Raw genomic sequence first — 26,287 nt, 5'->3', positions numbered from 1 at the left:
AGTGGTGCACCACCTAGCAGTGCGCCACTGCTAGTGTGACATAGCAATGGCGCACTGCTAGTTGGTGCGCCACTGCTAAGCCACTCACCGCTAAAGTGGGCTCTGGCCACCTCCTAGCAGTGGCGCACCTCATGCCATGCGCCATAGGTAAGCTATGTAGCAGTGGCGCACCACTGAAGTGCGCCATTGCTAAGCCTATCATCTCTAAAGGGGCTCTGGACACCTCCCAGCAGTGGCGCACCTCACCAACGTGCGCCATAGGTAAGCAATTTAGCAATGGCGCACCCCAAAGACGTGCGCCACTACTAGGTTGGGGGAGGACCTGGCCTCCTGTCAGCACTTAGTTATGGCGCACCACGAACAAGGTGCGCCACTACTACTTTTGTAACCGTGGCCCACCATTTTGTGGTGCGCCACTGCTAAGTAGTAGTGGCGCACGGCAGTCATGGTGCGCCACTGCTGGCAGTCTTACGGCTAGGCCTTTTCCTAGTAGTGTGAGTACTATGAGATTTAATCAGGGCATTACGACAAAGTACATAGACCGCTATCCAGCATGCATCTATGCCTAAAAAGTCCACCTTCAGGTTATCATCCGAACAACTTCCAGTATTAAGTTGCAACAATAGACAATTGCATTAAGTATGGTGCATAATGTAATCAACACAAATATCCTTAGACAAAGCATCGATGTTTTATCCCTAGTGGCAACAGCACATCCACAACCTTAGAGGTTGTTGTCACTCCCCAGATTCAATGGAGGCATGAACCCACTATCGAGCATAAATACTCCCTCTTGGAGTTACAAGTATCAACTTGGCCAGAGCCTCTACTAGCAACGGAGAGCATGCAAGAACATAAACAACATATATGATAGATTGATAATCAACTTGACATAGTATTCAATATTCATCGGATCCCAACAAACACAACATGTAGCATTACAAATAGATGATCTTGATCATGATAGGCAGCTCACAAGATCTAACATGATAGCACAATGAGGAGAAGACAACCATCTAGCTACTGCTATGGACCCATAGTCCAGGGGTGAACTACTCACACATCGATCCGGAGGCGATCATGGCGATGAAGAGCCCTCCGGGAGATGATTCCCCTCTCCGGCAGGGTGCCGGAGGCGATCTCCTTAATCCCCCGAGATGGGATTGGCGGCGGCGGCATCTCTGGAAGGTTTTGCGTATCGTGGCTCTCGGTACTGGGGGTTTCGCGACGAAGGCTTTAAGTAGGCGGAAGGGTAGAGTCGGGGGCGTCACGAGGGGCCCACACGCTAGGGCCGCGCGGCCAGGGCCTGGGCCGCGCCGCCTTAGTGTGTCGCCACCTCGTGGCCCCACTTCGTATCTCCTCGGTCTTCTGGAAGCTTCGTGGAAAAATAAGACCCTGGGCGTTGATTTCGTCCAATTCCGAGAATATTTCCTTTGTAGGATTTCTGAAACCAAAAACAGCAGAAAACAGCAACTAGCTCTTCGGCATCTCATCAATAGGTTAGTGCCGTAAAATGCATAATAATGACATATAATGTGTATAAAACATGTGAGTATCATCATAAAAGTAGCATGGAACATAACAAATTATAGATACGTTTGGGACGTATCAAGCATCCCCAAGCTTAGTTCCTACTCGCCCTCGAGTAGGTAAACGATAACAAGGATAATTTCTGAAGTGACATGCTATCATAATCTTGATCAATACTATTGTAAAGCATATGAGATGAATGCAGCGATTCGAAGCAATGGCAAAGATAATGAGTAAACAAATGAATCATATAGCAAAGACTTTTCATGAATAATACTTTCAAGACAAGCATAAATAAGACTTGCATAAGAGTTACTCATAAAGCAATAGATTCTTAGTAGAAAGCTTTGAAACAACACAAAGGAAGATATAAGTTTCAGCGGTTGCTTTCAACTTCAACATGTATATCTCATGGATAATTGTCAACACAAAGTAATATAACAATTGCAATAGGTAAACATGTAAGAATCAATGCACACAGTTTACACAAGTGTTTGCTTCTAGGATAGAAAGAATAGGTAAACTGACTCAACAATAAAGTAGAAGATAGGCCTTTCGCAGAGGGAAGCATGGATTACTATTTTTGTGCTAGAGCTTTTCATTTTGAAAACATAGAAACAATTTTGTCAACGGTAGTAATAAATCATATGTGTTATGTATAAGATATCCTATAAGTTGCAAGCCTCATGCATAGTATACCAATAGTGCTTGCACCTTGTCCTAATTAGCTTGGATTAACATGGATTATCATTGCATAGCATATGTTTCAACCAAGTTTCACAAAGGGGTACCTCTATGCCGCTCTGTACAAAGGTCTAAGGAGAAAGTTCGCATTGGATTTCTCGCTTTTGATTATTCTCAACTTAGACATCCATACCGGGACAACATAGACAACAGATAATGGACTCCTCTTTAATGCATAAGCATTCAACAACGGTTAAAATTCTCATAAGAGATTGAGGATTAATTGTCCAAACTGAAACTTCCACCATGGATCATGGTTTTAGTTAGCGGCCCAATGTTCTTCTCTAACAATATGCATACTCAAACCATTTGATCATGAAAATCGCCCTTACTTCAGACAAGACGAACATGCATAGCAACTCACATGATATTCAACAAAGGTAAAAGTTGATGGCGTCCCCAGAAGCATGGTTACCGCTCAACAAGTAACTTATTAAGAAATAAGATACATAGCTACATATTCTTCACCACAATAGTTTTTAAGGCTATTTTCCCATGAGCTATATATATTGCAAAGACAAAGGAATAGAATTTTAAAGGTAGCACTCAAGTAATTTACTTTGGAATGGCAGCGAAATACCATGTAGTAGGTAGGTATGGTGGACACAAATGGCATAGTTTTTGGCTCAAGGATTTGGATGCACGAGAAGAATTCCTCTCAATACAAGGCTAGGCTAGCAAGGTTGTTTGAAGCAAACTCAAGTATAAAACGGTGCAGCAAAACTCACATATGAACATATTGTAAGCATTATAAGACTTTACATCGTCTCCTTGTTGTTCAAACACCTTAACCGGAAAATATCTAGACTCTAGAGACCAATCATGCAAACCAAATTTTAACAAGCTCTATGTAGTTCTTCATTAATGGGTGCAAAGTACATGATGCAAGAGCTTAAACATGATCTATATGAGCACAACAATTGCCAAGTATCAAATTATTCAAGACATTATACCAATTACCACATGCAGCATTTTCTGTTTCCAACCATATAACAATGAACGAAGTAGTTCAACCTTCGCAATGAACATTAAGAATAAAGCTAAGAACATATGTGTTCATACGAAACAGTAGAGCGTGTCTCTCTCCCAAACAAAGAATGCTAGGATCCGATTTTATTCAAACAAAACAAAAACAAAAACAAACAGACACTCCAAGTAAAGCACATAAGATGTGACGGAATAAACATATAGTTTCACTAGAGGTGACCTGATAAGTTGTCGATGAAGAAGGGATGCCTTGGGCATCCCCAAGCTTAGATGCTTGAGTCTTCTTAAAATATGCAGGGATGAACCACGGGGGCATCCCCAAGCTTAGACTTTTCACTCTTCTTGATCATATTGTATCATCCTCCTCTCTTGACCCTTGAAAACTTCCTCCACACCAAACTCAAAACAATCTCATTAGAGGGTTAGTGCATAATTGAAAATTCATATATTCAGAGGTGACATAATCATTCTTAACACTTCTGGACATTGCACAAAGCTACTGAAAGTTAATGGAGCAAAGAAATCCATCTAACATAGCAAAACGAGGCAATGCGAAATAAAAGGCAGAATCATGTCAAAACAGAACGATCCGTAAAGACGAATTTTTCGGGGCACTTAACTTGCTCAGATGAAAATTCCCAAATTGAATGAAAGTTGCGTACATATCCGTGGATCACGTACGTAAACCGGCAGATTTTTCTAAATTTTCTACAAGCTGGGCGGCTCAATTTCGTGACAGCAAGAAATCTGTTCCTGCGCAGTAATCCAAATCTAGTATTGACTTTACTATCAAAGACTTTACTTGGCACAACAATGTAATAAAATAAAGATAAGGAGAGGTTGCTACAGTAGTAACAACTTCCAAGACTCAAATATAAAATAAAAGTGCAGAAGTAAAATAATGGGTTGTCTCCCATAAGCGCTTTTCTTTAACGCCTTTCAGCTAGGCGCAGAAAGTGAGAATCAAGTATTGTGAAGAGATGAAGCATCAACAGAGGGGTTTGGAGTTTTCTCAACTATGCATTGTATCTTATCTATGTAAGTTTCAGAGGCTCCTTTTTCATTACTCTTAGGCTTGCTATTCTCATCAAACAAATTTTCAGGAACAAGCCAACCATAGTTATTTTCTAGAGCTTCATGCATTCCTAGGAGCTTACTAGGTATCGGTACTTTAATCTCCCCTCCATCATTAACATTATTAGTGTACTTTATTCTATCCATGTCCATCTTTTCAAGTGTTCTTGCAAAGTCGGTATAAAAGCCAAGCCTCTTATGCTTAATAAAAACTTTTCTAGCTTCTTTAGCTATATCTTCAAATTCTCTACGAAGGACTTTTAGAACAAAATTTCTCTTTTCTCCCCTTTCCATATCAGAGAGTGTAAGAAACATATGTTGAATTATAGGATTGAGATTAACAAATCTAGTTTCCAACATGTGTATCAAACAGGCAGTAGCACTCTCATAAGTAGAAGCAACTTTTACTAAAGGTGTATCTTCAAAATCTTCATCCATACTAACATTGGTGAAAAATGCTTCTATATTATCTCTTCCAATTATAGACCCTCGTCCCACCGGTATGTCTTTTAGAGTGTACTTAGGAGGAAACATGATGAAATGCAAGTAACTAATTTTTTGTGTGTTTTTAATATGGAGAACAAGACCGTAAATAAAGTAAAACTAGCAACTATTTTTTTGTGTTTTTGATATAAAGAGCAAACAAAGCAGTAAATAAAATAAAGTAAAGCAAGACAAAAACAAAGTAAAGAGATTGGATGTGGGAGACTCCCCTTGCAGCGTGTCTTGATCTCCCCGGCAACGGCGCCAGAAAATATGCTTGATGGCGCGTGAGACACACGTCCGTTGGGAACCCCAAGAGGAAGGTGTGATGCGTACGAGTAGCAAGTTTTCCCTCGGTAAGAAACCAAGGTTATCGAACCGAGTAGGAGTCAAGGAACACGTGAAGGTTGTTGGTGGCGGAGTGTAGTGCGGCGCAACACCAGGGATTCCGGCGCCAACGTGGAACCTGCACAACACAATCAAAGTACTTTGCCCAACGTAACAGTGAGGTTGTCAATCTCACCGGCTTGCTGTAAACAAAGGATTAAACGTATAGTGTGGATGATGATGGTTGTTTGCAAAGAACAAGTAAAGAACAATTGCGATAGATTGTATTTCAGATGTAAAGAATGGACCGGGGTCCACGAGTTCACTAGTGGTGTCTCTCCCATAAGATAAATAGCATGTTGGGTGAACAAATTACGGTTGGGCAATTGACAAATAAAGAAGGCATAACAATGCACATACATATATCATGATGAGTACTATGAGATTTAATCAGGGCATTACGACAAAGTACATAGACCGCTATCCAAGCATGCATCTATGCCTAAAAAGTCCACCTTCGAGGTTATCATCCGAACCCCTTCCAAGTATTAAGTTGCAACAACAAACAATTGCATTAAGTATGGTGCGTAATGTAATCAACACAAATATCCTTAGACAAAGCATCGATGTTTTATCCCTAGTGGCAACAAGCACATCCACAACCTTAGAGGTTGCCTGTCACTCCCAGATTCAATGGAGGCATGAACCCACTATCGAGCATAAATACTCCCTCTTGGAGTTACAAGTATCAACCTTGCCAGAGCCTCTACTAGCAACGGAGAGCATGCAAGAACATAAACAACATATATGATAGATTGATAATCAACTTGACATAGTATTCAATATTCATCGGATCCCAACAAACACAACAAGTAGCATTACAAATAGATGATCTTGATCATGATAGGCAGCTCACAAGATCTAACATGATAGCACAATGAGGAGAAGACAACCATCTAGCTACTGCTATGGACCCATAGTCCAGGGGTGAACTACTCACACATCGATTCGGAGGCGATCATGGCGATGAAGAGCCCTCCGGGAAATGATTCCCCTCTCCGGCAGGGTGCCGGAGGCGATCTCCTGAATCCCCCGAGATGGGATTGACGGCGGCGGCGTCTCTGGAAGGTTTTCCGTATCGTGGCTCTCGGTACTGGGGGTTTCACGACGAAGGCTTTAAGTAGGCGGAAGGGTAGAGTCGGGGGCGTCACGAGGGGCCCACACGCTAGGGCCACGCGGCCAGGGCCTGGGCCGCGCCGCCCTAGTGTGTCGCCACCTTGTGGCCCCACTTTGTATCTCCCTCGGTCTTCTGGAAGCTTCGTGGAAAAATAAGACCCTGGGCGTTGATTTCGTCCAATTCCGAGAATATTTCCTTTGTAGGATTTCTGAAACCAAAAACAGCAGAAAACAGCAACTGGCTCTTCGGCATCTCATCAATAGGTTAGTGCCGTAAAATGCATAATAATGACATATAATGTGTATAAAACATGTGAGTATCATCATAAAAGTAGCATGGAACATAAGAATCTTCCATAAATGCACCGGATCATTTTCACACTTATAAAATGACTTCCTATATATGAATCTTATTCTCCGGACCATTTCGGAACTCCTCGTGATGTCCTGGATCCCATCCGAGACTCCGAACAAAACTTCGAACTCCATTCCATATTCCATATCTAGTTAAACGACATCAAACCTTAAGTGTGTCACCCTACGGTTCGCGAACTATGTGGACATGGTTGAGATCTCTCTCCGTCCAATAACCAATAGCGGGATCTGGTGATCCATAATGGCTCCCACATATTCAACGATGACTTAGTGATTGAATGAACCATTCACATACGATACCGATTCCCTTTGTCACGCGATATTTTACTTGTCCGAGGTTTGATCATCGGTATCTCTATACCTTGTTCAACCTCGTCTCCTGACAAGTACTCTTTACTCGTACCGTGGTATGTGGTCTCTTATGAACCATTCATATGCTTGCAAGCTAATTAGACGACATTCCACCGAGAGGGCCCAGAGTATATCTATCCGTCATCGGGATGGACAAATTCCACTGTTGATCCATATGCCTCAACTCATACTTTCCGGATACTTAATCCCACCTTTATAACCACCCATTTACGCAGTGACGTTTGATGTAATCAAAGTACCTTTCCGGTATAAGTGATTTACATGATCTCATGGTCGAAGGACTAGGTAACTATGTATCGAAAGCTTATAACAAATAACTTAATTATGTGATCTTATGCTACGCTTAATTGGGTGTGTCCATTACATCATTCACATAATGACATAACCTTGTTATTAATAACATCCAATGTTCATGATCATGAAACTATGATCATTATTAATCAACAAGCTAGTTATACAAGAGGCTTACTAGGGACTCCTTGTTGTTTACATAACACACATGTATCAATGTTTCGGTTAATACAATTATAGCATGATATATAAACATTTATCATAAACACAAAGATATATAATAACCACTTTATTATTGCGTCTTGGGCACATCTCCAACAGAAGTATGTATTAAAGGTGTATACAAGATACAACTGAGAGTTTTGCTAGTCCGTAGAATGCCAGAAAGGTATACAAACTTCACTGGATGAATGAGTATCATGGAGTTGGAATCTTCACCGGATGAAATAATCAAAGAGTTATGATTTCATCATAAACGATGAAGAGGCTTGCATTTGCAAGAAATTAAGTGGGAGCGCTGAGACATATTTATAATACTTTATGTAGATGACATATCATTGATTATAAATAATGTAATCATTACTTGATATGATTAGAAGGTTTCATTGAAAATCAACTTCAATGAAAGGATATGGACTAAAAACATATTTAGCGTCAAGATCTATGAAGATAGGTTGAAACGCATAATAAGTTTAAGTCAAAGTACATAGAATGAATATTGAAGTAGTTCAATATGAAAATGTTAAGAAGGTGTTGTTTTCCATGTGGAGGTTTAAACAAGACTTGAGTGTATTTGACACTCAATGAGTAAAAACACATGAGTGATTTTAGATCACGAATAATATGTACACAATCAGATGTCCTATGCTCTAAGGTGTTACGAGCATATATCACAATGATACATATGATGATCATTGGATAAAAGTAAAAATATCCCTGAGTGTTTAGTCGAGGATATAAATATATATAGTTTTATATGGGGTAATGACAAACGAATCGTTGTAAGGTGTTACACCGATATTAGTTTGGTCACGTATAAAAATGAAATTTCAATCTCAATTAAGCTAATGTGTTCATTAAAAGGTAGCACAATGGGCTAGAAAGAGTCTATGCTAGATTTAGATAAGTTCTAAATATTGTGACGGATTCTACAAATGAAGGCAGAGTATCTCATTGTTTTGATAATGATCAATTATTTTGACAATAATCAAAGGTGTTTGAGTCGAAGAGTTATTTGAGAACTTGGTGTAGTTCCGGTAGTGTCAGAACTATGAAACTATATTGTATGTGACAATATTGGTATTATATTTCAGACCCCGGAATTAAGGTTCCACCAGAAGACCAAACATATACGTTTAATGCCGACTCATTTGAAAAACTGAGTAATGCGTAGAGACGCAAATGAATTGCAAAATACATACGTTTATGAGTATGTCAGATTCGTTGACTGAAACCTCTCCCATAAGAAACATAATAAACACCATAAGGTCAAGGTGTTATATCTTTACAAATGTAAACTAGATTATTGACTCTAGTGCAAGTGGACGCGTGTTGGAGATATGCCCAAGGGGCAATAATAAAAGTGTTTATTGTTATATATTAGTTTTCATGATAAACGTTTACATCCCATGCTATAATTGTATTAACCGGAAACATTAATACTTGTGTGTTTTGTAAACATAAAGGAGTTCCTGGTAAGCCTCTTGTTAAACTAGCTTGTTGATTAATAGATGATCATGGTTTCCTGATCATGAATATTGGATTTTATTAATAACAAGGTCATATCATTAGGTGAATGATGTGATGGACATACACCCATAGTGTAACACCCCAAATTTCAAAACCAAGAAGAAAATGAATTTCCCTATTTCCAAAATTTGGAGCCAACAAAAAAATTTAATTGCATTACCCTATGTGCATAATGTGCATGCATGTATGTGGTGATCCTTGCCATGTGATGTTTGTTTGAAGTGTTGAACATATTTTCAAAACCCTAAACCCTACCCCTTTTAAAAATAAAAAATAAACAAAAGAAAAGAAAATAAAATAGAGGCACATATGTGGGCATATAGCCATATTTGCAAATCTTGACCTAGGCCATGATTACTTTGTGTAAATGGTTTGAAAACATTTATAAACTCAAAATAATACATTTTGATCAAATAAAATCAAAACAAAAGAAAAGAAAATGAAAAATGCAAGTCACATATGATAATGGTCATATGTGACAATTCTAACATGTTACACACTTTGAGCCCCTGTAGTTAAGCTTTTCTAAACTAAACTTTCTCATCTCTTTGCACCTCATCCAAGAACTCATCAAGGTGATCACATTTGGTGTTGATCATCCATCCAAATTCTTCAGTTGCTTATTATAAGCATGCCAAGTGGCAACATTGAATCAGACTATAGATCCTCCCCATTTTGATTTTTCACCAAACCACCACCACTTTGCAAACCAAGGCCACCAGAAGATGCCCAACATTATTTGAACAACACCCACAAAAGAGTTTGGCAAAATTCAAAAATATATTTCATGCGGCCATTGTGTCGAGCACCTTGTGTGCACAAACCTACCAACTCCATACACTCAATTATCCAGAGGTTTTAAGCCCAAACCCTCACCTCTCTGACCTTCCTCAGCACCCTCTTGCACCCATTGAGCAATGCCAAGCACTAGAGACCATGATCATGCATGATCATGGCCATTACATGCCCATGCCACTCACCATGCTATCCATGTCACCCTCTCTCTCTGGTCCCTCTCACCATGTCCACTAGCTCTCCCTCACTCCCACAAACCTGCCAGTACCAGCCCTGGTCGAAGAGAGGCTCTGCAACGCCCAGGCCAGGACGTGCCCACGACGCCCAGACGCATCAGGACGCGCATGGACACGTCCCTGGACACGACAGAGCGCGGCATTGCCCCGTCGCCTCAGACCTCGTCTCGTCCTCTCCTCTCGCACACGCACTCGCCACGATGCCAGCTACCCCCAGGACACCTCCACTTCCTCGCCCCAACCATGTAGCCATCGTCACTGACGACGATCTCCGCCGCAGCACTACCAGCTCCTGTCACGCTCCCCGTCTCATCTGACCACTGTTTGTTGTGCAATCAAGCTCATGATGGTCGCCATGACGTATAGAACACCGCTGCATCATCGCATGAGCCTCTCCGCCCCTGTAGCATCGTCGCCATGGACGACCTGCCCGTGCCGAGCCGCCCCCTCTCGCCCGCTATAAAAGGAGGCCTCCCCCTTGCTGTTTCTTCACACCATCTCACTCCCCACTCCTCGCTGAGCCTCCTAGACCCCTCTCCCCTCCACATTACCCACTCCCTCGCCAGAATTTCACCGGAGCCCGCTGCGGCAGTAGCCGGACGGAGGCGATGACTCCGACCACCTCAGCACCTCCCTCGACCCTCGCGGAGCTCGCCGTCGTCTTCCACGCCAGTTGCCCACCTCGCCAACCCTCGCCGGAGCCCAGGTGAGCCTCCGACCCCCCCCCACCGCCGTCGCCAGTAGGGTTGGATCTCGTCGACGTAGACGACAAGCCTCGGCCGTCGATCTCATTTCTAATCCTACGGCTCGCTTTAAAACTTACCGCTTCGGGTGTTATGAGCCACTGACGGGTGGAGCCCACTGTCAGTTCGCCCGCGTGTGCGAGACGCACTACTCGGCCGGCCTGTTTACATTTTCCCTCTCTGGCCCAGTTATTTTCCCGCCGAAGCCCAGAAATTCAAATTCGTATAAGTCATTTAAATCTAAATTCAATATTGGTGATCAATTCAAATTGCAATAGAACAAAATATACTAAGCCAAAATTGATGAATTTAATATTTTTGGAAAGCTTATGAAATTATCTAGCCAACTACACTGGTCTCAACCCTAGATTTATCATAGAACAATTGCAATGAAAATAACAAGGCAGTACCTTTTCAGAATTCAAACAATTATTAAAAATCAACCATAATGAATTTTGAGGAGATTCCAATTCTCATAATTCAAATTTCAAAAACTCTAATTGATTATGCAAAAATATAACATAGTTGTTTCATATGATCATGGGCTAGAATCAAATAATGGCTATGTAGTCATTTCTAGCTCATTTAAATTATTTCAAAAGTAGTATTTAAATTCTATGAGATGTAGCATCTCATTTAAATCACTTTCACAAGAAATTCAATGTGAGGTGATGACATTAGTCTTCATGAACCCCTATGTTATTACTTGAGATATTAAATCTTTCCAAAGTAGTATTTAAATTGTATGAGATGTAGTATCTCATTTAAATCATTTTCCTAAATGGATAAATGTGAAGTGGTGACTTTGGTCAACATGATCTCATACTTATTTATTGGAGGAAATTAAATCTTAGTAATGGTCAATGAGAGGAAATTACTTTTCCCAAACTAGATAGAGAACCCTAGTATGAGGTTGAGTGATGATTGTGATGATGTTAGATCATCATGTGTGAGCCATTATGGCTAGATAGTCTCCTTAAGTATTGTTTGGTGATTGCTACCTCGTATCCGTTTATAGACGCTAGTACCGAAGGCTACGGGGAGGAGGAGGTCTTCTACGAAGAAGAGGAGGAACACTTTGATCATTACACCAACCAAGGCAAGCTATTACCAATGCAAGCTCTACTAATGCAAAGTGCAAGCTACCCTTGCAATATTCATTTTGGTTTAAAGATTTATTCTTCCAAGCCCAAGTTTTTACCTTGCAATCATTTACTTTGTTTACCAAAGCTTTTCTTATAATTGATGTTGATCTAGAGATAGAATACTACAAGAGCATCAAACTTAGCCTAGAGAGCTAAAACTTAGTTAGCACCCCTCATGACTAGTGGCTAGTGCCAAAACTAAAATTGACTACTCTAGATGGGAACTTGTGAATCAAATGATTTTGAAAACCTTGGAATGATGATTCATTCTATTGAAAGTTTTGAAGGTGAATATGAACTTTGGTGAACAAGGTGACTCTTTGACAAAAACTGATGGTTGGGTTTGGATGCGATACCATTCCAATTTTCAAGTACCCCCACAATACCTGAATCTGGGTAGGGCTTAACTGGAAACTTATGTATTTTAGTATGGGTTCCCTCTGAACAAGCGTCATTGGGGTTATGCTGAGGCTGCCTCCATGAAAAGTGAAATGATGTGAAATGAGGTGAATGTCCGACCCAAGCCCTTTGAAGTTCCCAGGATGGCGGTTTGCCATGGTTGGGAGGCCAAACACATAGGGAGAGGTGCCTGTACTAGGATATGTAATTGAAAGGTTATGATTGGTAGTCCGCACACTGAGTGTGATAAATCAGGGCCAGTTACCCCTGACGGATTATTGCAAATATTGTGGCACAAGTGTACGACCTCTGCAGAGTGTTAAACTATTCGAATAGCCATGTCCGCGGTCATGGACAGTTGGAAAGGCCATACTGTTCCGTCATCAGAACTTTTCAAAATGTGACATGTGACTGGTGACTTGTGACTTGAACTTGAATTGTGACTTTGACTTGAATCACAACAGAGTTGTGGGAATGACACTAATGTTCCCACTTGAGTAAATTTAGGCAAATAAAGAGTCTTTGACTACTAAGTGTTTATGAAATAAAACTAGCTTTGTGCAAATGAACCTAGAGCTTAGAATCCATTAGAGATGTTAGTACTTCTATTAGTGGTAGTTTGCGAGTATTTTTAAAGTACTCATGGCTTTGTCCCTGGCTATTCAAATGGCCAGACTATGAAGAGGAGAACCAGTACCAGGAAGATGGACCGCAGGACGTCTATGATAACTAGGACTACCTCCTGACGTCAAGCGTTGCATGTGAAACAGATGGACCACTACTACGTTCTTCCGCTACGTGCTATGTATTTGATCTTTAGATCAATTGTTGTATTAAAACTGGATCATGTGATCCTTTGATGTAAGACTATTATGGTTTGTAATGAATGATGTTCTGTGATATCAATCTATTATGTCTCGCAAAAACAATATTCCTGGGATTGCGATGTATGGCATAATAGGCATCTGGACTTAAAAATCTGGGTGTTGACAAGTTGGTATCAGAGCCATTGTTTGACCTTAGGAGGCCCTAGTTAGAATGGACGTCTGGAAAACTTAGTTTCAAAACAAATGAAGTGAATATTTATGAAAACTTATTCTCACTCTTGTCCTTGAGATATTTTCAAAATGAGAAATCAATGCTCTACTTTTCCTTGTAATTCTACATAAAATTTGGCATACTTGATCACTTCACTAACTTACTCATCCTAATTGTTCATAGATGGAGTACAACTATGAGTTCTATCATCTTGGCCACGGAGGAGACCTAATGTTCGAGAAGGATTTGGAGCAACTAGTTGAATATTTAGGACGCCCGTATCCCGAGTTCTTTGGAGTGCCACTCAATACTCAGTCGGGAAGACAACTGATGACCCACAAGTATAGGGGGTGTATCGTAGTATCTTCGACAAGTAAGAATGTCGATCCCAACGAGGAGCAGAAGGTGTTGACAAGCAGTTTCGATGAAGGATTCACTGTAAATGCTCACAGACAAGTATTTAGGGGGTTTTGATGTAACAGATGAATAAAGTACGAGTAAATAAAGTGCGAGAGAAATAATTGCAGCAAGTGGCCAATCCTTTTTAGCACAAAGGACAAGCCAGTTTGTTTACTTATAATGACCAAACGTTCTCGAGGACACACGGGATTTTAGTCTAGTGCTTTCGCTACATACGGCTAATTAATCTTCATTGTTTTGATAAGTGTTGTGTGGGTGAACCTATGCTAATGTACCGCCCTTCCTAGGACTAATACATACTTGTGATTATACCCCTTGCAAGCATCCGCAACTACAAGAAAGTAATTAAGATAAATCTAACCACAGCCTTAAACTCCGAGATCCTGCTATCCCTCCCGCATCGATATACCAACGGGGGCTCGGGTTTCGTCACTCCGGCAACCCCGCAATTGGCAAACGAGTACAAGATGCATTCCCCTAGGCCCATAAAGGTGAAGTGTCGTGTAGTCGACATTCACACGACACCACTAGAAGAATAACACCACAACTTAAATATCATAACATTGAATATTACTCAACCATACTTCACTACTAACATTTAGACTTCACCCATGTCCTCAAGAACTAAACGAACTACTCACGAGACATCATATGGAACATGATCAGAGGTGATATGATGATGAATAACAATCTGAACATAAACATTGGTTCAACGGTTTCACTCAATAGCATCAATAACAAGTAGAAATCAATACCGGGAGAGTTTCCCGTATCAAACAATCAAGATCAAACCCAAATTGTTACAGCGGTGACGGTGTGCAGCGGTGGAGACGGCGGTGATGATGATGAAGATGATGATGATGGTGATGGAGATGATGTCCAGCTCGATGACGGTGACGATGGCGTCGATTTCCCCCTCCGGGAGGGAATTTCCCCGGCGGATTCCTGCCCGCCGGAGAGCTCTTTCTCTCTCGGTGTTCTCCGCCCCGCAGAGGCGGCTGTGGCTCTTCGCGATGTACCCCTGGAGCTTAGGTTTTCGGGACGAAGGCGTACGCGAAGAAAAGGAGGCGAGAGAGGGCTGTGGGCCCCCTCCTCATAGGGCGGTGCGGCCAGGCCTTGGGCCGCGCCGGCCTATGAGGTGGGCCCACCTCGGGTCCCCTCGGCTCCCCCTTCTGGCTCCCTTCGTCATCTGGAAAAATAGGATTTTTCGTATAACTTCCGTCAACTATTGATCTTCCGAAATATTGCATTCTGACGGTGCTTTTTCCAGCAGAATCCTGGCTCCGGTGCGCGATCCCCAAATAATCATGAAACATGCAAAATAGATGAAATAACATAAGTATCATCTCCAAATATGAAATATATCAATGAATAACAGCAAATTATGATATAAAATAGTGATGCAAATTGGACGTATCAACTCCCCCAAGCTTAGACTTCGCTTGTCCCCAAGCGAAACCGAACTCGGTAAACAGGACCACATGTTTATGGAGTGAAGAGTCGATAAATCAAATACGGACAAGAAGCATCATATTCATTCACACAAGACATTCTAGTGAACAACTTCCTCATATAACTCAACTTGAAACAAGTATAAGGTAATCACAAATAAAGGTGCATAAGAAATCATAGTTGGTGATGGCAAACTTTGTTCTTGGTCAGAGAACAGTTAACAGATTATACTTATCTATGGAGAGCTTATGGTAAACTTGCATACTCAATCATAGTAATCATTGATAACTTTCAAAGCTATATTCATTCAGATAAAACTTGTACTAAACAAGGAAGAGTAAAAGACATGATGAAGTAAATCACAATATAATGGTTTGATCACAACAACTCAAATGCTTGCTTAAGATGGAGGGGAATAGGTTTACCGACTCAACATAAAGTAAAAGACAGACCCTTCGCAGAGGGAAGCATGGATTACTATTTTTGTGCTAGAGCTTTTCATTTTGAAAACAAGAAACAATTTTGTCAACGGTAGTAATAAAGCATATGTGTTATGTATAAGACATCTTATAAGTTGCAAGCCTCATGCATAGTATACTAATAGTGCTCGCACCTTGTCCTAATTAGCTTGGATTAACATAGATTATCATTGCATAGCATATGTTTCAACCAAGTGTCACAAAGGGGTACCTCTATGCCGCTCCGTACAAAGGTCTAAGGAGAAAGCTCGCATTGGATTTCTCGCTTTTGATTATTCTCAACTTAGACATCCATACCGGGACAACATAGACAACAGATAATGGACTCCTCTTTAATGCATAGGCATTCAACAACAATTATTATTCTCATAAGAGATTGAGGATTAGCTGTCCATACTGAAACTTCCACCATGAATCATGGCTTTAGTTAGCGGCCCAATGTTCTTCTCTAACAGTATGCATACTCAAACCATTTGATTGTGAAAACCGCCCTTACTTTAGACAAGACGAACATGCATAGCAACTCACATGATATTCAACAAAGGTAAAAGAGTTGATGGCGTCCCCAGAAAACATGGTTACCGCTCAACAAGCAACTTACTAAGAAATAAGACACATAATTATATATTCTTCACCACGATAGTTTTTAAGCTATTTATCCCATGAGCTATATATTGCAGAGGTAAAGGATAGAAATTTTAAAGGTAGCACTCAAGCAATTTACTTTGGAATGGCGGAGAAATACCATGTAGTAGGTAGATATGGTGGACACAAATGGCATAGGTTTGGGTTGAGGTTTGGATGCACGAGAAGCATTCCCTCTCAGTACAGGTCTTTGGCTAGCAAGGTTAATTAGCAAGCACAAAAGTTGAGGGAAACAAACGAATATACATATGATAGAAATAATCATGCATCTTTCTTGTAAGCACAAACAATTTTAACTTCAGAATAATAAGCTATGAGCTAACAAGAAAGGAAGTGTTATCACCAGAATTTGACCGGATCAGAGGTGGGCCGCGATTAAGATGGGCTTGAAAAATATACCTGGAAGAATTACATGAATCGGCCTTGTATACAAAGTTTGGGCTAGTTTGCCCGTGTGTCTGTAAATATAGTAGGATATGTGTCGGTTAGATAGAATTTGGCTCGTGCACGGTTGGGATTACTCCCACGTTAGAAAGTCTACGGACTATAAATATGTATCTAGGGTTATTGAGAAAGACAACAATCACGTTTATCACAAACCAATCTAGGCGCATCGCCAAGCCCTTGTTTCGAGGGTTTCTTCCGGGTAAGCATCATGCTGCCTAGATCGCATCTTGCGATCTAGGCAGTACACGTTTATTCGTTGTTCATGCGTTGCTCGTGCTGAAGCCTTGTTGATGGCGAGCAACGTAGTTATCATAGATGTGTTAGGGTTAGCATTGTTTCATCGTGTCACATGCTTTCTTCCATGCAACCCTTAGACGTCTTGCCGCCCTTACACCTATCTTAGGTGTAAGGGTGGCACCTCGCTTGATCATTATTTAGTAGATCCGATCCGTTATGATTGCTCCTTGTTCTTCAAGGATTAGTTTAATATCTGCATAGTTAGGCCTTGCAAACGGGTTGAAGGATCCAGTAGCACGTAGGGTGTAGTTTGCTAGCCCTAGATGAGATGTTCCGGGGATCAACTTCACGTTGGTTTTTAGGCCTTATCTAGGGTCGGTTTATTATCACCGTGCGTGGCTGCCAGGCTCAATCACGCGTAGGATGTTCCGATTATGTGGTGAAAACCCTAAATTGTCGTAGGTCGTTTTAGCTTTATATCGATCAAGTAGGACCACCATGTGATCGTATACCCCATATGGATCATGGGTGGATCGGCTCCTTGAGCCGATTCACAGGACAACCTGAGAGCCGATCGAGGCTCGTATTTAATGTTTACGTGTATGCCATGCAGGAAACTAAGCGAAGCAAATCCATCACCTTCCTGACCAGGTATAGGTCAGGTGGCATGCCCTTGCACCAGCATCGGACGTGCGTGCCGAGGCTTTGCGGGCCGTCGCTCGAGGGAACAGGGCCAGCCGCAGTCCTGGGAGCCTCCCGGCTCTACTGTGTTGCCGTCGCTGCTCGCCGGTGGGTTCCTGACCGCAACACATTCTGGCACGCCCGGTGGGACAGTCTTCGACATCAACTGCATCGCCATCTACATCTGAGATGGCGGAAGGTACTCCAGTCACGTACGAAGATCTGACCGAGGAGCTCAAGAAGAAGTATGACGAGGTCAAAGCTATCCTCGAAGCCGACCTCATCGGCTCTTTCCAGAGAACCCGCTCACACGGCATCAGGTGGAAAGGGTTCTCACCTGAAGGCACGCTCGATGGAGTGGACCTGTCCGCCCCTTCAGAAGAACGCACCAGGTCTCTGCGTCAGGAGATTAATTTCATGGTAGCTCATTCGCTGCACCGCCATTCTGAGAGCCTGGTGAACACTTTGGAGCGTGTCGCCCTTCGGGTGATCCAGGAAATCATGAGGCATCAGTATTCTCCGCCAGGACCTGCTCTAGGGACTCACCAAGGAGAGATACCACTCCGAGTCCCGACCACCGCTGCCGTTCGCGTTGGCAGCACCGAGAGTGCCGAATTCACCGGCATTCATCGTCTACAAGATCGGTGGTGACCCTAGTGATTACCAGTTCTTGTATGAGGCGCCTAAGGAGATCCCTCACGGATACACGTGCACATACGTGCCAGACTGCAGTAACTGGGCACTCACGAACCAGACTGCAACAACAGGGACTCCTGGAACAGCAGGAGGAACTTCTGGAACAGATCTTGAGAAGCAGACGTGGCTGGCTAAGTATGCCACTCCAGCGAATCTTCAGAGTTCGACTCCTGCAGCCAGCACCGCGGATCAGATCAGTACAATCTTGAGAGACCAGTTCGGCATGGTGCCGAAAAGGAGGGCAATCGGCTATTCCAAGCCGTACCCCAACGAGTACGATTTGATCCCACTACCACCCAAATATCGGCTCCCCGAATTCTCCAAGTTTAGTGGGTCGGATGGCTCCAGCTCAGTCGAGCATGTGAGCCGATATTTGGCGCAGCTGGGCACGATCTCAGCATCAGATGAACTACGTGTGAGGTTCTTCGCACGGTCCCTCACAGGATCGGCTTTCGGGTGGTACACATCGCTGCCACCGGACTCAATCCGGACTTGGAAGCAGTTGGAAGAACAGCTTCCACATGCGGTATCACTCGGAGGCTTCCGAGGCTGGCATTGCCGATCTAGCACAAGTACGACGGAAGCGCGGAGAAACAGGTGTCGGAATACATCCAGCGTTTCAGGACCGTTAGGAACCGATGCTATTCGGCTCGTGTGACTGAAAAAGAAGCAGTCGAATTGGCGGTGGTGGGTCTCGCATCACCGATCAAGGATGTGGCCTCCCAAGCGGACTACCCTTCACTGGCGCATATGGTGCAGAAGCTGTCATTATATGAACAGCGCCACCCAGAGGTGTACCAGGATAAATTCAAGCGTGCGGTGGTCCTGGTTGAGGCAGATGAAGATGAAGGCTCTGCGGGAGATCAAGAGGTAGCAGTGGCTGAATGGACTCGGGGGCAAGCCCCGTGTCCTGCAAATGGGTTAAGCCACAAGGTCCTCCAAGAGGGTTTGACTTCGACGTGACCAAGGCTGAGCAAATTTTCGACCTCTTACTTAAGGAGAAGCAGACTAAAGGTACCCGAAGGCCACAAAATCCCCACGGCGCAGGAGCTGAACGGAAAGCCATACTGCAAGTGGCATAACACGTTCACCCATACCACCAACGACTGCAGGGTGTGGCGTCAGCAGATCCAAATGGCGATAGAACAAGGGCGTCTAATTTTTAGCCAGTACGCCATGAAAGTCGACACACACCCCTTCCCCGCCGTTAACATGGTGGAGTGCACTTACCCTGGGAGGTGCCAGCCAGGTTTCTCGTTCAGCATCAACATGGTGGGACCTGGGCACCACTCTGTTAAGGACAGAGACGAGGGCAGCTGCTCTCACAACAAGGACAAAGAGGAAGCCGTTCCACGCGACCGGCCCCGGCACGATGGCAAGCGCTACATTACAGAGGGAGAAGTGAAGAATGTGAGATATCAGCGACCTCTCTCTGATCACCTCCTCAACAAATACGTGAGTCAATACGACCAACGCCGACGATATGACGACGATGACGAAAGAGATCATCTGGCTAGCAGGGACGCCAGGAGACATTGTCGGTAGGATTGCGATGAGGAGCGATATGAGCGCCACGCCAAGGGAAAGTCAAGAGAGCAAGACGACGTGGAGAGGCACTGGAACTGTCCCTTCTTCAGACACTGCTGGGATTCAGGAATGAGCCGATTGCCTACAATCGGCAAGCCGCCCGAATGTAGACAGAAAAAGAAGGATGCAGGTGACGTGTCCGTGTTCAAATGTCTAGGGCCTCTCCCGCCTCGGAACAAGCACGCTGAGTCCTCTCGGGTGGAAGATCTCGAGGAGTTAGAAGACGATGATGAAGAAGAAGAAGATAAGTACCACCGGCCAAGGTGGTGCCCTGATGGACTCAGCCGTTCCCAAAAGCGTAGGGTTCAGCGACTACGTGGTTTGGAGGAAGCCGAAAGGTTATACCCGCACACGTTAAGGAAAGCGCGGCCTGATCCGGCCGCGAAAATTCAGCGAACTACGGACGAAGAAGGTCGGCCACAAAAGAAAGAGTGGTGCCCCAGACAAAGGAAAGCCGATGATGAGACATCGGCTGGCACAAACATGGTGTTCATCCTTCCGGCGGAGTTTAGTGCTCCAGGATTAGACGAAGCACCTGTGGCACAACTTGACTGCGGCCCACGGCCAGTTATCTTCGAGAAGCCACGAGAAAGAAGCTACAGACACCTGAAGGCCCTGTACCTACGAGGCTATATCAATGGGCAGCCTGTCAATAAGATGCTGGTGGACACCGGAGTGGCAGTCAACATTATGCCATACTCCATGCTACGTCGGTTGGGACGCTCTAGCTCGGATCTAATCAAGACAAACGTTACACTGAGCGATTTCAACGGCCAAGCATCTGAAGCACAAGGTGTCCTGAACGTGGATCTGACCATAGGAAGAAAAACCATCCCTACGACGTTCTTTATTGTCGATAGCAAGAGCACCTATGCTGTCCTGCTAGGGAGAGATTGGATCCACGCCAACTGTTGCATTCCATCCACGATGCACCAATGTTTAATACAGTGGGATGGAGATGAAGTAGAGGTCGTCCAAGCGAGATGACTCAGCCGAGATTTCAACGGCCGGCATGAACGTTTGGGAGACGACAGGCCAAGAGCCACTCTCGGGCATCACTTTGGACGACTGCGAGCGCATCGATGTGACGAAGGACGGGGTGAGGCTGGTCTTATCCACCGGCCTGACCGTGTAACAAGAGCAAAATCTATGGACGTACGTGGCAAGGCCGATCCTTGTGATCGGCCCCAAGAAATAAAAAGGGATAATCTCGTCTCAAGCATGTCACGTAGTTATACTGAAGCAAGACCAAGATGTAAACCTTCATTGAGCAATTCAATCAACATGGAGGCCGATTCCAGCAATCGGCCAAAATTATCCTCACCATACGTTCTGCCCGTGTTCAACGTCGATCTAACGGGCGGCGGAAAGCGGGGATACAGGTTTACGTCGGCTGACGAGCTGGAAGAAGTCAACATTGGTCCTGATGGAGCCGATGTTCAAGTACAGTGCCTGGGCTAACTACAGAGCCGATATCTGCACTTACCTGACAGATTCGGCTCGGGGGGCACCTAATCAGATGAACATGTGCGATACATGTGCAGTGAAATATTGGGGGCCGATAGAAAAATCGGCCACACAAACATTGTGGGCCGATAGAAAAATCGGCCACACAAAAAAAAAAGGAAAAGAATTTTCATAATGTACAGCCGATGCACAGACATCGACTTTAGAACTAAGAAACAAAGCCGATGCACAGCCATCGACTCTAGTACATATTACGCAGGATCTACCAGCAGCGTGTTCAAGGCGCGGGTTTCGGCCAAGTCGATCTTCAGTTCAGCTTCGAGGCCTTCTGCTTCCTCGAGGGAGTGAACGATGAGAGCTTCCTCAGCTTCAATGAGCTATTTTTGTTGCCCGAACCTTCTCTTCGAGTACCTCCATCCCTTTGCGCAGGGTCGCCAGTTCAGCGGTGCTGTCAGATGTGTCAGTTTTGGCGTCCAAGGCAGCCTGTTGCTCATTAAGCGTTGGCATTGGTCTGCAATATCGGCTTTCAACGGAAGAAGAGATGATCGGCTCTGGTGTTCTGCTGTCGGTTTGGCCAAGTTGGCCACCTTCTCAACTACACTCGTAGAAGTTGCTAGGGCCAGAGTGGCGGATGGCATGGGTACCTCCTCGACTTCCCCATTGGAGGTGTCATCAGTCTGCAAATAGAGAGGCTTGCGGTTCCTTGCGGGCTCTCTTTATGCATTGGCTCTCTGTGCGTAGGCTGCCCTGCCCCGCTCTAATCGGAGTTTGGGAAACGGCAGGTTCAGTGGCTGACCTTTTCTTGGAAGCCGACAGTGGCGAGTCTGGCTGACTCTGCGTGGTGGTTTTCTCAGAATTGCCCGAGCTCGAGTTTCTTCGATTGAACTATGTGTCCTCACTAGAGTTTTCTTCAGTAGAGGTTTGTAGAAGAACTACGAGTATGCTGCAGAAGCCTAGAAGGATGAATGAAATCAGCCAAAGCATGGGCGGAATTTACGTGCAAGCCTTCTTTAGCTGGAGTAGGGCTTTGGCGCCTCAGAGTCTTCCTGGCAGCTACTTTCCTCACCGCTGTTCTCGCCTTGACTGAGGCTCGGGGGGCAGCTGACTTAGTAGACACTCTGCTTTTTGAAGCCGATTTAGGTGTCATCGGCTGGCTCTGCATCACAATCTTCTTCAAAGATGGTGAGATTTTGCAAAAGAGGACCACCGGAGCTGTTGGGAGGAATCTGAAAGGGGAGCTGTCATCACCTACAGGGTCTGGACCGTCCTGTTGCTGCAAGGAGATGAAGGGACATCATCGGCAAAACTATCTAACCTGAAGGAGACTGGATTTTCAAAACAGCCGATGAACAGCCATCGGCTTTAGGGTTGCGAAGTATTATGGTCAGATATTAAATTACAGTCTGAATTTGAGGAGTGCTTGGATGACTGTCTAAATTGGTATTTGAGTCTGGCTTCATGGGCGTTTGAGGCGAAAAGTCCGATACGTTGCTATCGGTTCTTGGTACGGCAAATGGAAGACTTGAAATTGGATAAATGGAGAGTCAAATTGGAAGAACAGATCTTATTAATTCAAGGGAACGGCTTTACAAGAAAGAGCCGATGGCTCTCAAAAGGATCATCCGATGCCTAATGCACTACTACTACTAGTCCTATGCTACTAGTCCTAGTCTAAGGGCCGTTGCTGCCCTCATCGGTGCTGTCGTGGCTGATGTCGGCGCTGCTGCCGGCGGGCTCCTCGTCGCTGCTGCCGTAGCCTTCGGCAGGGGCCCCGTACTCCCCCTCGTCATCGTCATCGTCATCATCATCCGACCCGGCGCGGAAGCGCTTCATCGGTGGGTACTCGTCGGAAGAGGTGTCCTCCTCCGCTTCCTCATCCTCCTCATTGGAGGAGATGTCTTCGCCCCAGAGAGCATCATCGTCGCTCTCCTCCTCCGAATCCCCATCAATGAGGAAATGGAGGTTGTCTTCCCCATCGGTCAGAGATTCATCATCCTCTGACCAGACGGAGAAGTCCCAGTCCGCCTCGTCCCATCGCTCCGGGGCGCGTATGTTCTCCGGCGTCGGCTCGCGGGAGGAGGAAGACCGGAAAGAAAGATCGGAGGAGGAAGAGGAGGAGGAGTCCATTGTGGAAGAAGGGTTTTCGAGTACTACAGAGGAACAGAGGATGAGGATGGGATGAAGAAGCAAACTGCTTGATGCGGTTAAATAAAAGGGGTATAGTGGAGATTTAATGCCACTACGGTTTCCGAGGAAGTGATGTTAAAGCTATCAAATCTTGCAGAGAAGTTGATAAGGCAAGGCATCATGATGAGGGATATCGTGACGGTTCTCGCTTCTGCCACGACATGACCCGACGAAGAAAAAGCGAGTGATTTTGGAATTGTCATTTCCAAAACCAGGGGGCATGTGTTATCACCGGAATTTGACCGGATCGGAGGTGGGCCGCGATTAAGATGGGCTTGAAGAATATACCTGGAAGAATTACATGAATCGGCCTTGTATACAAAGTTTGGGCTAGTTTGCCCGTGTATCTGTAAATATAGTAGGATACGTGTCGGTTAGATAGAATTTGGCTCGTGCACGGTTGGGATTACTCCCACGTTAGAAAGTCTACGGACTATAAATATGTATCTAGGGTTATTGAGAAAGACAACAATCACGTTCATCACAAACCAATCTAGTCGCATCGCCAACCCCTTGTTTCGAGGGTTTCTTCCGGGTAAGCATCATGCTGCCTAGATCGCATCTTGCGATCTAGGCAAGACACGTTTATTCATTGTTCATGCGTTGCTCGTGCTCGAAGCCTTGTTGATGGCGAGCAACGTAGTTATCATAGATGTGTTAGGGTTAGCATTGTTTCATCGTGTCACATGCTTTCATCCATGCAACCCTTAGACGTCTAGCCGCCCTTACACCTATCTTAGGTGTAAGGGCGGCACCTCGCTTGATCATTATTTAGTAGATCCGATCTGTTATGATTGCTCCTTGTTCTTCAAGGATTAGTTTAATATCTGCATAGTTAGGCCTTGCAAACGGGTTGAAGGATCGAGTAGCACGTAGGGTGTAGTTTGCTAGCCCTAGATGAGATGTTCCGGGGATCAACTTCACGTTGGTTTTTAGGCCTTATCTAGGGTTGGTTTATTATCACCGTGCGTGGCTGCCAGGCTCAATCACGCGTAGGATGTTCCGATTATGTGGTGAAAACCCTAAATCGTCGTAGGTCGTTTTAGCTTTATATCGATCAAGCAGGACCACCATGTGATCGTATACCCCATACGGATCATGGGTGGATCGGCTCCTTGAGCCGATTCACAGGACAACCTGAGAGCCGATCGAGGCTCGTATTTAATGTTTACGTGTATGCCATGCAGGAAACTAAGCGAAGCAAATCCATCACCTTCCTGACCAGGTATAGGTCGGGTGGCACGCCCTTGCACCAGCATCGGACGTGCGTGCCGAGGCTTTGCGGGCCGTCGCTCGAGGGACCGGGGCCAGCCCGCAGTCTCGGGAGCCTCCCGGCTCTCTTGTGTTGCCCGTCCGCTGTGCTCAATCACGCAGATGTTCCGATTATGCAGGAACCCTGTAAACGTTTAGGTCGCTTAGCCTATTTTGATCAAGCAGGACCACCATTGATCGCATACCTCATACGGATCATGGGGTGGATTCTGCCTGAGCCGATCTGCTGTGACAACCCGAGAGCCGATCGAGGCTCGCATTTAATGTTTACATGTATGCCATGCAGAAACTAAGCGAAGCAAACTAACAATCTTTCCTGACTGCAGAGGAGCCAGGTGGCACGCCTATGCACCAGCATTTGATGAGCAGAAACAGCTCCTATGTGGCTGCTGCTGAGAACAAGGGTCAGCCAGACTCCGGGAGCCTGAATGGCCAGAGGCGCTGGCTGTCACTGCCAGGTTTCTGACCAACAAATAAGACATCTGTGCTTACTGGAGCGCCTGGTTAAGCTTTTGTTTTTACTTTTGCTTGAATAAAATCGATCCTGTGCATTCCTTGTTTGGGAGAGAGATGACGCCCACAAGTTGGGATGAACACATGTTCTTTAGCTTTACTTTTAATGTTCACATGAAGAAGAAACTCGCCACCATTGTTGGCGTTTGGAAATAAAATGCTTTCATGGTAATTGAAGTATCGTCTTGAATAATTTTGATACTTGGCAATTGTTGTGCTCATATCGTTAAGCTCTGTATCATGTACTTTGCACCACCTATTAATGAAGAAATCACATAGAGCTATAAATTTGGTTCACATTGATTTCTCTGTAGCTCAGATATTTTGTTAAGGTGTTTGAAATTCAAATATGAGATAAACGAGAGTCTTATACTGCGCTATAAGGATACCTAAGTGTAAGTTTTGCTGTAATCGGTTATACTTTAGATTAAGCTCTTAAACAACTTCTTTAGCCTCAGTTCTTGCAGTTGGAGAGGGATTACTGTGGTAATCCAAATCCTTGAGCCGCAAACTATGCTTATTGTGTCCACTCATATCATCTACTATATAATAGTATTTTCTCATTCCAAAGTAAATTACTTGAGTGTTAATTTCGGTGTACTTATTCTTTGTTTTGCAACATAGTCATGGAAAATATTCTAAAATCATTTGTGGCAAAGAATAGTGTAGCTTATGTTCATTTTGTTGCTGTTGCTGAGCTGTAACCATGTTTCTGGGACGTGCCACCAACTATTACAACT

The sequence above is a fragment of the Lolium rigidum genome, chromosome 1 (genome assembly GCF_022539505.1).
Source record: "Lolium rigidum isolate FL_2022 chromosome 1, APGP_CSIRO_Lrig_0.1, whole genome shotgun sequence".
NCBI classification, from domain to species: Eukaryota; Viridiplantae; Streptophyta; class Magnoliopsida; order Poales; family Poaceae; genus Lolium; species Lolium rigidum.
Note: the sequence above shows the minus strand (reverse complement) of the source record.